Consider the following 12,931-nt stretch of genomic DNA (forward strand, 5'->3'; position numbering starts at 1 on the left):
TTATTGTCACCTAAATATTAAAGTATCATCTATGTCTTTATAATATTTTCTACCTACAGAAATGCTTGCGCATGTGCTAAAAAACTGCAAAATTTTTAACTTTTGTAAACATTGGCAAGTTATCTTAAAAACATATAGCTAGCATATTTAGCTAAAGCTAAATATGTAGGACTAGCCTATTCAAATACCTCTTATCTGATATCAAGCCGTTAATATGTAAATTAAGGAAATTATGAATCAGATTCTAAAATTTACTGACGAAGAGGTTGGGCATCCCTTCCGTCAACCGTCAACCAACAACAAAATTCAGCAGCCATATTTGTTTTATATTGGCTTGATTAAACAACTCGATAACTTTCGCTTTTGTTTTTAAAATATAAGAGATGAGGGCGAAAATCAGGGGCGGCGACACAATTTCCAAAGTGGAGGGGCTTAGGCATAGTGGTAGATCTTGAAATTTCAGTCACAATCCACGAGCGAAGTGAGTTGCCGAAACAGCTGGGTTTCAAGGGGGATCTAAGCCCCTGGAAGCCAACGCATAGGGAAGCACTTCATGGAAGGATCCATATAGTCTGTGAATATGTCGTATACTTGAACCACTAACACAACCTCACCTTTACCCGACATTGTCGTATTCCTTTCCTCACGACAGCTCAACTGCATCCGACACGCGACGTTAAACAATTTGTCAACGTCGTGATGTTGTTAATACATACTACTGCATAATGTAATATCTTTGTAATATACAGTAATACACTGTAGTACTTAGTAATATGCCGTATTGTATACTGTAGTACTTAGTAATATGCCGTATTACTTTGTAGTATCCAGTAATACACTGTAATACCTTGTAGTATTCAGTAATATACTGTAATACCTTGTAGTATTCGGTAATACACTGTAATACTTTGTAGTATTCAGTAGTACACTGTAATACCTTGTAGTATTCAGTAATATACTGTAATGCCTTGTAGTATTCGGTAATACACTGTAATACCTTGTAGTATTCAGTAATATACTGTAATACCTTGTAGTATTCAGTAATATACTGTAATACCTTGTAGTATTCGGTAATACACTGTAATACTTTGTAGTATTCAGTAGTACACTGTAATACCTTGTAGTATTCAGTAATATACTGTAATGCCTTGTAGTATTCGGTAATACACTGTAATACCTTGTAGTATTCAGTAATATACTGTAATACCTTGTAGTATTCGGTAATACACTGTAATACTTTGTAGTATTCAGTAATACACTGTAATACCTTGTAGTATTCGGTAATACACTGTAATACTTTGTAGTATTCAGTAGTACACTGTAATACCTTGTAGTATTCAGTAATATACTGTAATGCCTTGTAGTATTCGGTAATACACTGTAATACCTTGTAGCATTCAGTAATATACTGTAATACCTTGTAGTATTCGGTAATACACTGTAATACCTTGTAGTATTCAGTAATATACTGTAATACCTTGTAGTATTCGGTAATACACTGTAATACTTTGTAGTATTCAGTAATACACTGTAATACCTTGTAGTATTCGGTAATACACTGTAATACTTTGTAGTATTCAGTAGTACACTGTAATACCTTGTAGTATTCAGTAATATACTGTAATGCCTTGTAGTATTCGGTAATACACTGTAATACCTTGTAGCATTCAGTAATATACTGTAATACCTTGTAGTATTCAGTAATATACTGTAATGCCTTGTAGTATTCGGTAATACACTGTAATACCTTGTAGTATTCAGTAATACACTGTAATACCTTGTAGTATTCAGTAATATACTGTAATGCCTTGTAGTATTCCGTAATACACTGTAATACCTTGTAGTATTCAGTAATATACTGTAATGCCTTGTAGTATTCGGTAATACACTGTAATACCTTGTAGTATTCAGTAATATACTGTAATACCTTGTAGTATTCAGTAATATACTGTAATACCTTATAGTATTCGGTAATACACTGTAATACTTTGTAGTATTCAGTAGTACACTGTAATACCTTGTAGTATTCAGTAATATACTGTAATGCCTTGTAGTATTCGGTAATATACTGTAATACCTTGTAGTATTCAGTAATATACTGTAATACCTTGTAGTATTCAGTAGTACACTGTAATACCTTGTAGTATTCAGTAATATACTGTAATGCCTTGTAGTATTCAGTAATACACTGTAATACCTTGTAGTATTCAGTAATATACTGTAATGCCTTGTAGTATTCCGTAATACACTGTAATACCTTGTAGTATTCAGTAATATACTGTAATGCCTTGTAGTATTCGGTAATACACTGTAATACCTTGTAGTATTCAGTAATATACTGTAATACCTTGTAGTATTCAGTAATATACTGTAATACCTTGTAGTATTCGGTAATACACTGTAATACTTTGTAGTATTCAGTAGTACACTGTAATACCTTGTAGTATTCAGTAATATACTGTAATGCCTTGTAGTATTCGGTAATACACTGTAATACCTTGTAGTATTCAGTAATATACTGTAATACCTTGTAGTATTCGGTAATACACTGTAATACTTTTTAGTATTCAGTAATACACTGTAATACCTTGTAGTATTCGGTAATACACTGTAATACTTTGTAGTATTCAGTAGTACACTGTAATACCTTGTAGTATTCAGTAATATACTGTAATGCCTTGTAGTATTCGGTAATACACTGTAATACCTTGTAGCATTCAGTAATATACTGTAATACCTTGTAGTATTCGGTAATACACTGTAATACCTTGTAGGATTCAGTAATATACTGTAATACCTTGTAGTATTCGGTAATACACTGTAATACCTTGTAGTATTCGGTAATACACTGTAATACTTTGTAGTATTCAGTAGTACACTGTAATACCTTGTAGTATTCAGTAATATACTGTAATGCCTGGTAGTATTCGGTAATACACTGTAATACCTTGTAGTATTCAGTAATATACTGTAATGCCTTGTAGTATTCGGTAATACACTGTAATACCTTGTAGTATTCAGTAATATACTGTAATACCTTGTAGTATTCAGTAATATACTGTAATACCTTGTAGTATTCGGTAATACACTGTAATACTTTGTAGTATTCAGTAGTACACTGTAATACCTTGTAGTATTCAGTAATATACTGTAATGCCTGGTAGTATTCGGTAATATACTGTAATACCTTGTAGTATTCAGTAATATACTGTAATACCTTGTAGTATTCAGTAGTACACTGTAATACCTTGTAGTATTCAGTAATATACTGTAATGCCTTGTAGTATTCGGTAATACACTGTAATACCTTGTAGTATTCAGTAATATACTGTAATGCCTTGTAGTATTCGGTAATACACTGTAATACCTTGTAGTATTCAGTAATATACTGTAATACCTTGTAGTATTCGGTAATACACTGTAATACTTTGTAATATTCAGTAATACACTGTAATACCTTGTAGTATTCAGTAATATACTGTAATGCCTTGTAGTATTCGGTAATACACTGTAATACCTTGTAGTATTCAGTAATATACTGTAATACCTTGTAGTATTCAGTAATATACTGTAATACCTTGTAGTATTCGGTAATACACTGTAATACTTTGTAGTATTCAGTAGTACACTGTAATACCTTGTAGTATTCAGTAATATACTGTAATGCCTTGTAGTATTCGGTAATACACTGTAATACCTTGTAGTATTCAGTAATATACTGTAATACCTTGTAGTATTCGGTAATACACTGTAATACTTTGTAGTATTCAGTAATACACTGTAATACCTTGTAGTATTCGGTAATACACTGTAATACTTTGTAGTATTCAGTAGTACACTGTAATACCTTGTAGTATTCAGTAATATACTGTAATGCCTTGTAGTATTCGGTAATACACTGTAATACCTTGTAGCATTCAGTAATATACTGTAATACCTTGTAGTATTCAGTAATATACTGTAATGCCTTGTAGTATTCGGTAATACACTGTAATACCTTGTAGTATTCAGTAATACACTGTAATACCTTGTAGTATTCAGTAATATACTGTAATACCTTGTAGTATTCAGTAATATACTGTAATGCCTTGTAGTATTCGGTAATACACTGTAATACCTTGTAGTATTCGGTAATACACTGTAATACTTTGTAGTATTCAGTAGTACACTGTAATACCCTGTAGTATTCAGTAATATACTGTAATGCCTTGTAGTATTCGGTAATACACTGTAATACCTTGTAGTATTCAGTAATATACTGTAATACCTTGTAGTATTCGGTAATACACTGTAATACTTTGTAGTATTCAGTAATACACTGTAATACCTTGTAGTATCCGGTAATACACTGTAATACTTTGTAGTATTCAGTAGTACACTGTAATACCTTGTAGTATTCAGTAATATACTGTAATGCCTTGTAGTATTCGGTAATACACTGTAATACCTTGTAGCATTCAGTAATATACTGTAATACCTTGTAGTATTCAGTAATATACTGTAATGCCTTGTAGTATTCGGTAATACACTGTAATTCCTTGTAGTATTCAGTAATATACTGTAATACCTTGTAGTATTCGGTAATACACTGTAATACTTTGTAGTATTCAGTAATACACTGTAATGCCTTGTAGTATTCGGTAATACACTGTAATACCTTGTAGTATTCAGTAATATACTGTAATGCCTTGTAGTATTCGGTAATACACTGTAATACCTTGTAGTATTCAGTAATATACTGTAATACCTTGTAGTATTCGGTAATACACTGTAGTACTTTGTAGTATTCAGTAATACACTGTAATACCTTGTATTATTCAGTAATATACTGTAATGCCTTGTAGTATTCGGTAATACACTGTAATATCTTGTAGTATTCAGTAATATACTGTAATACCTTGTAGTATTCGGTAATACACTGTAATACCTTGTAGTATTCAGTAATACACTGTAATACTTTGTAGTTTTCAGTAATACTTTGTAGTATTTAGTAATACACTGTAATACCTTGTAGTATTCGGTAATATACTGTAATGCCTTGTAGTATTCGGTAATACACTGTAATACCTTGTAGTATTCAGTAATATACTGTAATACCTTGTAGTATTCAGTAATATACTGTAATGCCTTGTAGTATTCGGTAATACACTGTAATACCTTGTAGTATTCAGTAATATACTGTAATACCTTGTAGTATTCGGTAATACACTGTAATACTTTGTAGTATTCAGTAATACACTGTAATACCTTGTAGTATTCGGTAATACACTGTAATACTTTGTAGTATTCAGTAGTACACTGTAATACCTTGTAGTATTCAGTAATATACTGTAATGCCTTGTAGTATTCGGTAATACACTGTAATACCTTGTAGTATTCAGTAATATACTGTAATACCTTGTAGTATTCGGTAATACTTTGTAGTATTTAGTAATACACTGTAATACCTTGTAGTATTCGGTAATATACTGTAATGCCTTGTAGTATTCGGTGATACACTGTAATACCTTGTAGTATTCAGTAATACACTGTAATACCTTGTAGTATTCAGTAATATACTGCAATGCCTTGTAGTATTCGGTAATACACTGTAATACCTTGTAGTATTCAGTAATATACTGTAATACCTTGTAGTATTCGGTAATACAACAATAGTAATACGTTGTTATATGGATTATTAAAACTTTAAACACGGTTGCTATTGCCCGCTATGACGTTAGTTGTAACCAATGAAATGCCGCCCTTTACCTGGGTAATAAAGCTATATATGGGACTTTACTGTCATTTGTATTTGGATGTCCAGTGTGATATTTAAGATGATTTAAGTTTGTTGTTTTTGTCCTCAGTGATCATACATTTTCCCCCGCCATTAGCTTGACTTTCGTGTAAGTCACTAGTCGAAAACCAACAACCGTTGCAAAGAGGCTACAATAAACACTCGACGACAGCATGTTGAATAAACAGTGGTACTCTGTAGTTTGACAAATTATTAGTATTATCTCTATTGTTTTTGTTTGATTTTTTATATTTTCAAATATCTATACGCCAATAAGATGAACACTACTGCGTTACCTAAATTAGACCAAAGCTAAGTTGTTTATTTTTGAGCTTCAAAGATTATCTTTAATTTTGTAAACTTTGGGACGACAATATTTCTAATTGGGAATTTTTAACATCGATATGCGTGTGGCGTGGTGGAATGCAGAGGCAAGGGGGGATTGCGGGATTCCTACAATTTCGTATCCTGATACTATAATATGCACTAATCATTGCTCCCCATGTTAGGATATATATAACTTGCTTCAGAGGTCCTGCAGTGTTTAATACTGGCTCTAATATTCCTTGACGGTGCTCTTGTAAGTCGAAATATCGAAGTTTTTTTCGTGCATTCTTATCACCCTAATTTTTTAAAAAATGTTGCAGATTAAAACAAAATAATACCAATACACCAATTCATAACAAAACAATTACATTTCCCGTTGTAAAAACCGGCGTATAAAAAAAAATTCCGACGAAATAGAATCTCTTTAGAAAATTTTTAGGCGATGTTTTATAGAACTGGAGTGTTGCACTAACTAATCGTTCATAATCTACACTTTGTGCTAAAAATGCATGAAGTATAAACTAGTATATAAATAACTAGCTGTATTATACTTCGTTTAGAAAGCGTTATACTATTTCACAGCCTGAGTGCTAATGAGAGGGTGGAAGGGAAGCGGAAAAGAAAATGAGATAAAAGACGTGCTGAATTACCTCCTTTTTTTTACTGCGTTATATTAAAATAGCAAGTGGTAACAAACTATAAAATGTCGTGCTTCTTTGTTTTGTTTAATAACTTTTTGTGTCTAGTAGCATGATTCGGACAAATACGTTTTTAAGCGTTTTAATAAATGTAGTTTACATCTTATGTAATTTTGGAGATATCGTAGATATATATTACGTTAATTATGCTGAACCTTATTAAGTGCACAATTTGTCAAGGCTGTTATTGGTCGAAAAACAAAAAGGACATATATAAAATCACTGTTTTGTCTAGAAAGTGTTCAAAATTTAGTAGGATATCTTTTTTATTTGAACTTACTTTTGTTTTGTAGTGTTGAAGTGTTTTATTTTCTTTCTATTTTGCTTATTTACATAGGTTTATTATTTTTTTTATTTTACTAAACATTTTTTACAATTACTTGGCAGAAATATTTCACAGTCCTAAAGGTTCTGGACTGATATGTAGCTCTGCCAAAATTGTTTAAAAGCACAATGTATATATGTTAGAAATCAGATTATATTTGTATCAGTTATTTTTCTGTTTATGTCTTTCTCCATGAAGTATTAACGAAAGTTCAAGAGACTCGAGAAAGTGATTTGATAAAATGAATGCTGGAGTTATCAACTGTATTGTTAACAGGCCCCAGAATAATCTGAGGCGTTTTGTACGTTAAATGACTTGGGACTGGGTCAATTTTAGCAAAAAATGGGAAAATAAAAATATCTTTTTCTCTCAGTACTTTCAGAAATGTTAACAACGTGTATGAGCTGGTCCTACCTACACCATATTTTATAACCAAAAACGTCGCCCAAGATTGTAGGTTTGGCATAGTCATGACTATTGATTGAGCGTTGTTCAAGTCAGTTCAGCCAGTTTTAATATCAATTCTCTAGTTAACTGACGTCAAAGATTAAATCTTTTTAAAACAAAATTAAGCCTGCAAAGGAATAGCGGCGGAGTGGATTATTTCAATGCTAAGAAAGCAGAAAGGTTTAAAGCCAGTCAACTTTCAGGAACAAAAAATTTAAAAAACAAAATAATTAGCAGATATTTAATCAAATTTCAGTATTTTTATTGCTTTTTTCCGATTTGTTTGATTTTAAGTGGAAATCCACCTTAACGGAAATGGTTTTTATATTCTTATGTGGTTAAGTTTTTCTGTGATTGGTTAATGTGCACGAAATATACTACGGAAAAACGAGTGTAAGTTGCACCTATTTTTCAATGCCATACTCCAGAAAGGTTATACTTTATAATTTGCTGAATATCGAGCAAAATGACAATTTGTAGAGAAATTCATTCCAAAATTTTTTACTCAAAACATTATTTTTATAAAACAGACAAACGTTCGCGGTAATGGGAAACAAAGGTCAAACTTTTTTTTTTATTTTCTTCACTTAAAATGAAGTATGATGTGACATGACAGACATGTTTTTATTATTTATTTTTACTCTAATGTTGACTAGAAGCAATTTAAAGTTTCAATGGTTATGATGTCATAGTTGCGTTAGGCTATACTCATAGTTAGTATGTAGGTCAGATCAAACAAAATTCAGTAAACCTAACAGATTATTGGAAACTTTGATATCTTACCCTGAGGCATATTTATACATAATAAATTGCTAACATACATGTAACAGTAGAAACCTCTGTTCTCCTATAAAGAGCCTTTGAGACTCCTATAGTGAGATTTTTTAGTTCACAAAGAAACACATTAAAAGAGACCTACGTTTATCAAGATCTATGTTTAGATTCAGGATCTTTTTCAGACCATTCGCGTTTTTCTTCTCCCTTTTTATTAACTTATTTTTAGGGGATTACCGTAACATAGCCCATCATCAACCCCGCGCACACGATCCCCGAAATGTAAAGGAATTTCAAGAACCGTAATAATTTAATATTTGGATTGAAACATTTAATAACTTATGAAATATTTATAGCCATTTTTTGCTAAGGGCTGGCTTTCTTTTAGGGCTCATTTTGAGAGCGCGCTACAATGAAATTGATTACCCTTAGTAAATAATTAACGTATAGCGTCAGAAAGATTTTACACAAACAGAAAAACCTCTTCAAAATTTGTTATTGTTAACCTGACATATCCAACTTCAAGAAATAACCAGGAAGGAGATCTGGAAATAAAAAAGAAAAGTTGTTTTTTCTAAAAATACTAAATTAGAGTTTTTAACTCTAAATTTAAGTTTTTAATTTTAATACCTTTTTTAATTGCGATAGCGCGATGGTTTAGTTTCGGCTCAGCCCTACGGCATTCAAAAGTCACATTAATAAAGTTATTTTAAGATAACAAGTGCTATCTTAAGATAACTCTATTAATGTGATTTCGGAATGCGTGTATATTCACATAAATGTCTTGATTGTAAGATAACTCGAGTTATTTTAAGATAACATAAATGTGATAATTCTATCTTTTCTAATGCGCATATGTGTAAATGAACGTTGCTTAGGGTGCGGATACGTAAAGTAGCTCACAAAACAACAGCCTACATGAATTTCCGGCCGTATTGACATTTATTTTGATACGTCATTTGTATTGTCCTTGTGGTGTCGCGTATGTGCTCTGCTGTAGAGTTCGCTCTGCGGTGGAGAACAAGATGCATTTTGTTAGTTTTGTGTTGTGATGTATTGTCCCGTGTTAATTATGTAAAGAGAATAATTGTAATTTTGGTACTATTTTTAGTTAAATTTTCTGCACATCTTGCACATCTTTTTTCTGCGCATTCAGTCTTCAACATGTAATGACAGAGTCGAACATACATTTTTGTATTAAATTTGCTGTTGAGTGAAATTTTTCTTTCATACATCACAGGAGTTGTCCTGTATCTCAGCATCTGTTTTAGTTGTTTTCTCTCACATGTAGTTGGCTTGGCTTACGCCACTATATATCTAGTAAGTGTTTATTTCTTATTATATTTTATGTCATCTTACATGTGTAATTTGTTGCTTAAATTTCGTCTTGTAATTTTGTCGTTTAGCGAGTAAAAATAGTTAACTCAGTTGAAATCGTGTAAGCACCTACACTAGTCGATAAGGCCCGCAGAAAAATCTACTTAGTGAATACACAAAAAAAAAATTTTTCCCGTGTTTCCCCGCCGCCTTTATTGAGTAGAGCTTAAAACGCTGCTGAAAATAAATGTATACAGTATTCTCTTCAATTAGCGGACACTTAATTAACGGACACTCGAGCGGACAAATTTTTTTGCACGAAATGGCAACTATAGGCTTTTTTTCTCTCCAATTAGCGTACAATCCAAAAAATTAGAAATAAGCATTTAATTTTAAAATATCTATTTTAAACACTTTAAAACTTTACAGGAAATGTCTGCTTTTACAGTCTCAATCTTCTTCGCAAACCAGTCAATAAATTTTTCTTGTCCATAAAACTTATACACAACTGGTATTTCCAGACCATATCCACCTCCACGATTAACTCTCTTTCCACAAACCTAAGCTGTAATCGAAGTGTTCGAGACTTTCAAGAACATGAAAAATATTTTTGATATGTTTTGTGGCATGTGTACAACAATGCTTTCGTTTTGTAAAGAATCAGTTCTTATTATTGCTATTGCATTTCCGTCCACTTCGTTAGATGGCTCATGCCTGAATTGTAACAGCTCCCTGTAATAGTACTCATTCCAATCCTTTTCGATGAGTATGGGTATGTTGACCTCAATATCTATGTTAAACGACAGTTTGAGCGTTAAATGCAGTTAAACCCTGCCATTCATCTAGTGATTAGTGCAGATATACGTTATACTAAAACTCTGTTGAGTTGTTATAGAAAGAAGTTTTCTGCAAGTGCGATTCAAATAAAATTGAGTTATTTATAAGACATTGAATGCCAGTTGGATCACTTAAACCGTCACACATCATGGCGGAGTGCTTTATTCAGATGTACTGTACCCCCTACCTGAACATATATTTTAAAATCTCACAAGTAGCGGTGAAAAAAGCACGAAATAACTACACCATATTAAAACCTTTTGCAGCAGGATTAGCCACCAAACATTTTCTATTTTGCAAAACGTTGTCACGATGGCTCAAGACACATAAAAACTAGTCCGTTAACTATAAACCCAACATACATTTTAAAAATCAATTTTGTTATTTTTAAGAAAAAATACAGAATTTATGTCAATATTTCTTTGTGTATCAAAGCTACATTGGCCAAACATGCGTTTCCTACTAATCACAGTGTTTGTATTCCGTGAATTATGTTTAGCATGGGTAAAATTCATGGTATTGTTGTTTAAAAAAATTGTTAAATTAAGTCCACTTGAGATATTTGAACTAAGTCTGTCTACAAAAAACAGTTATTCACATTAATTAATCAGCTCAAAAAATATCTGCAAACTAATTACAGACGATGTGGCATCCACAAAAAAAATAGTCCACATGGAATTTAATTCATGTGAAACATAATTCAGTGGTTCTATATTGTTATCCATTAATATCTTAGCTTTAACTGATTAACTGTACAGAGTCAAGCATGGTATTCCAATATTCCCGCATATACTTAATGAAAATCATACTATATATCACAAAACTTTGTTAAAATTTAATTGAAATGGAGTTCTCTAATAGTCTGGATGTAATACAATTTTCTCAATGAATGTGTAGTCTACGAAGTCTGTTATTTCTATTTGTCTTTTTGTGACCATGTCAACAGAATTGAAAACATTGTTTGGATTTTTATAAAGCAATAAGGAAAAAAGAATCAACAAGCATTGCAGTTAGTGAGTGACATACATCGCTACTTTTTGGCCACAATGGACCAGTGTCAGTGTTGCAAGTGTTTGATTGTGCGTCAAAACCAATACATATGTGTTCAGGCTGAAAATATAATCAACAAGTCACCAAGCCCAAAAAATACCGTCAATGAAGAAACTTTATGAAATTCCTGAAACTTGTACTTGAAAAGAGCAATTGGCTTTTAAAAATTGATTCTGGACCTATTTGTATTCATGAAAACGGCACACAGTTATAACCTATGGTATAAAGCCAATAGCACTAGTGGAACAAATACTCCACATAAATGTTTTTCTTTTTGATTCAGCCTAAAAAACAGCAAAAATGCAATGTGTACCAACTAGGATTTTATAAAAAAATTTTTCAATTAAGAACAACGAGTTTCCATTCATTACTATCTGCATGCATGAATAGATGGGTTTTTTTATTTATATATTTCCAGCATTAAAAAATAATTATTTGAGGAAACTTCTTAAATGTTTCCATTCATTACTATTTGCATATATATAAATGTTTTTATATTTCTTATTTTTGCAACGTTAAAAATAATTATTTGAGGAAATTTCTTAAATGTTTGTTAAACTTTCACACAACTGTTTAAAAAGTTATGCAGACTTTTACTTTGGACTAAAACGTTCTTTTACTTTATATTTTTATTGTACATGAAGCAGAGACCAGTGTCCTTCTAGGGTTATTAAGAAATATTTACGTTATATTTAGGTTAAATCTTGGCATTCATTTTTTTGCTTTGCTAAATTGTATTTTTGGTAATATAGACCAGACAGCCAATTACTGATATGAAAAATTGTAAGAATAATATTAAACGAAGATCCATACAATGTAAATGTAAGTCCTTGCTTTTTTATTGCTTTAGACTCCTCAAATAGAAATATGTGAACACATCTTTTAGAGTACTATTAGACCTCTATGTATTGTCTGCAAATTCCGGAGAATTGCTTCAATATTTTATTGTTTTGTGTTTTGTTTTTTAGTGGAGAAACTGATTACATTACAACGAACGAGTGAATGATCAGTGAAAAACAATCTAAGAAATGTATGGATGCTGAGTCGTTTACAACACATGTAAAAATGTGCGCCAAATATAATTTTTTTAAAAAAATCTGCCGAATTTATGGATACTGTGTCGTTGATAGCAAGCACAAACTGTGTATTTGCTTTCCCCTCTTGAAAATTTTAGCGAATGTGTGCATGAGAGTTCTGTAACCATGGAACCAATATACGTCTTATGTGTCTTTAACAGAACACTGTGTGGTGAAAATCAATATAAGAATTGCGTCAATGCTGTGGCGGTTTCACGCGCTGTTAGTAAAAGTATGGATGCTGTTTCTAACAAAACATTATAATCAATGCAAAATGTTATTTTTACATTTGTTAATGCTCGGG

General features: G+C 31.7%; 1 long non-coding RNA gene across 1 annotated transcript; it reads left to right on the forward strand.

The window, feature by feature from the left end:
• The first annotated feature begins 9,001 nt into the window (after positions 1–9,001).
• LOC130644843 (uncharacterized) lies at positions 9,002–12,727 on the forward strand. The gene is made up of 3 exons (XR_008982632.1): positions 9,002–9,667; positions 12,248–12,373; positions 12,520–12,727. It is a non-coding gene; the product is annotated as an uncharacterized LOC130644843 (long non-coding RNA).
• The last annotated feature ends 204 nt before the right edge of the window (positions 12,728–12,931 follow it).

This window comes from Hydractinia symbiolongicarpus, chromosome 5 (genome assembly GCF_029227915.1).
Source record: "Hydractinia symbiolongicarpus strain clone_291-10 chromosome 5, HSymV2.1, whole genome shotgun sequence".
Classification (NCBI taxonomy): domain Eukaryota; kingdom Metazoa; phylum Cnidaria; class Hydrozoa; order Anthoathecata; family Hydractiniidae; genus Hydractinia; species Hydractinia symbiolongicarpus.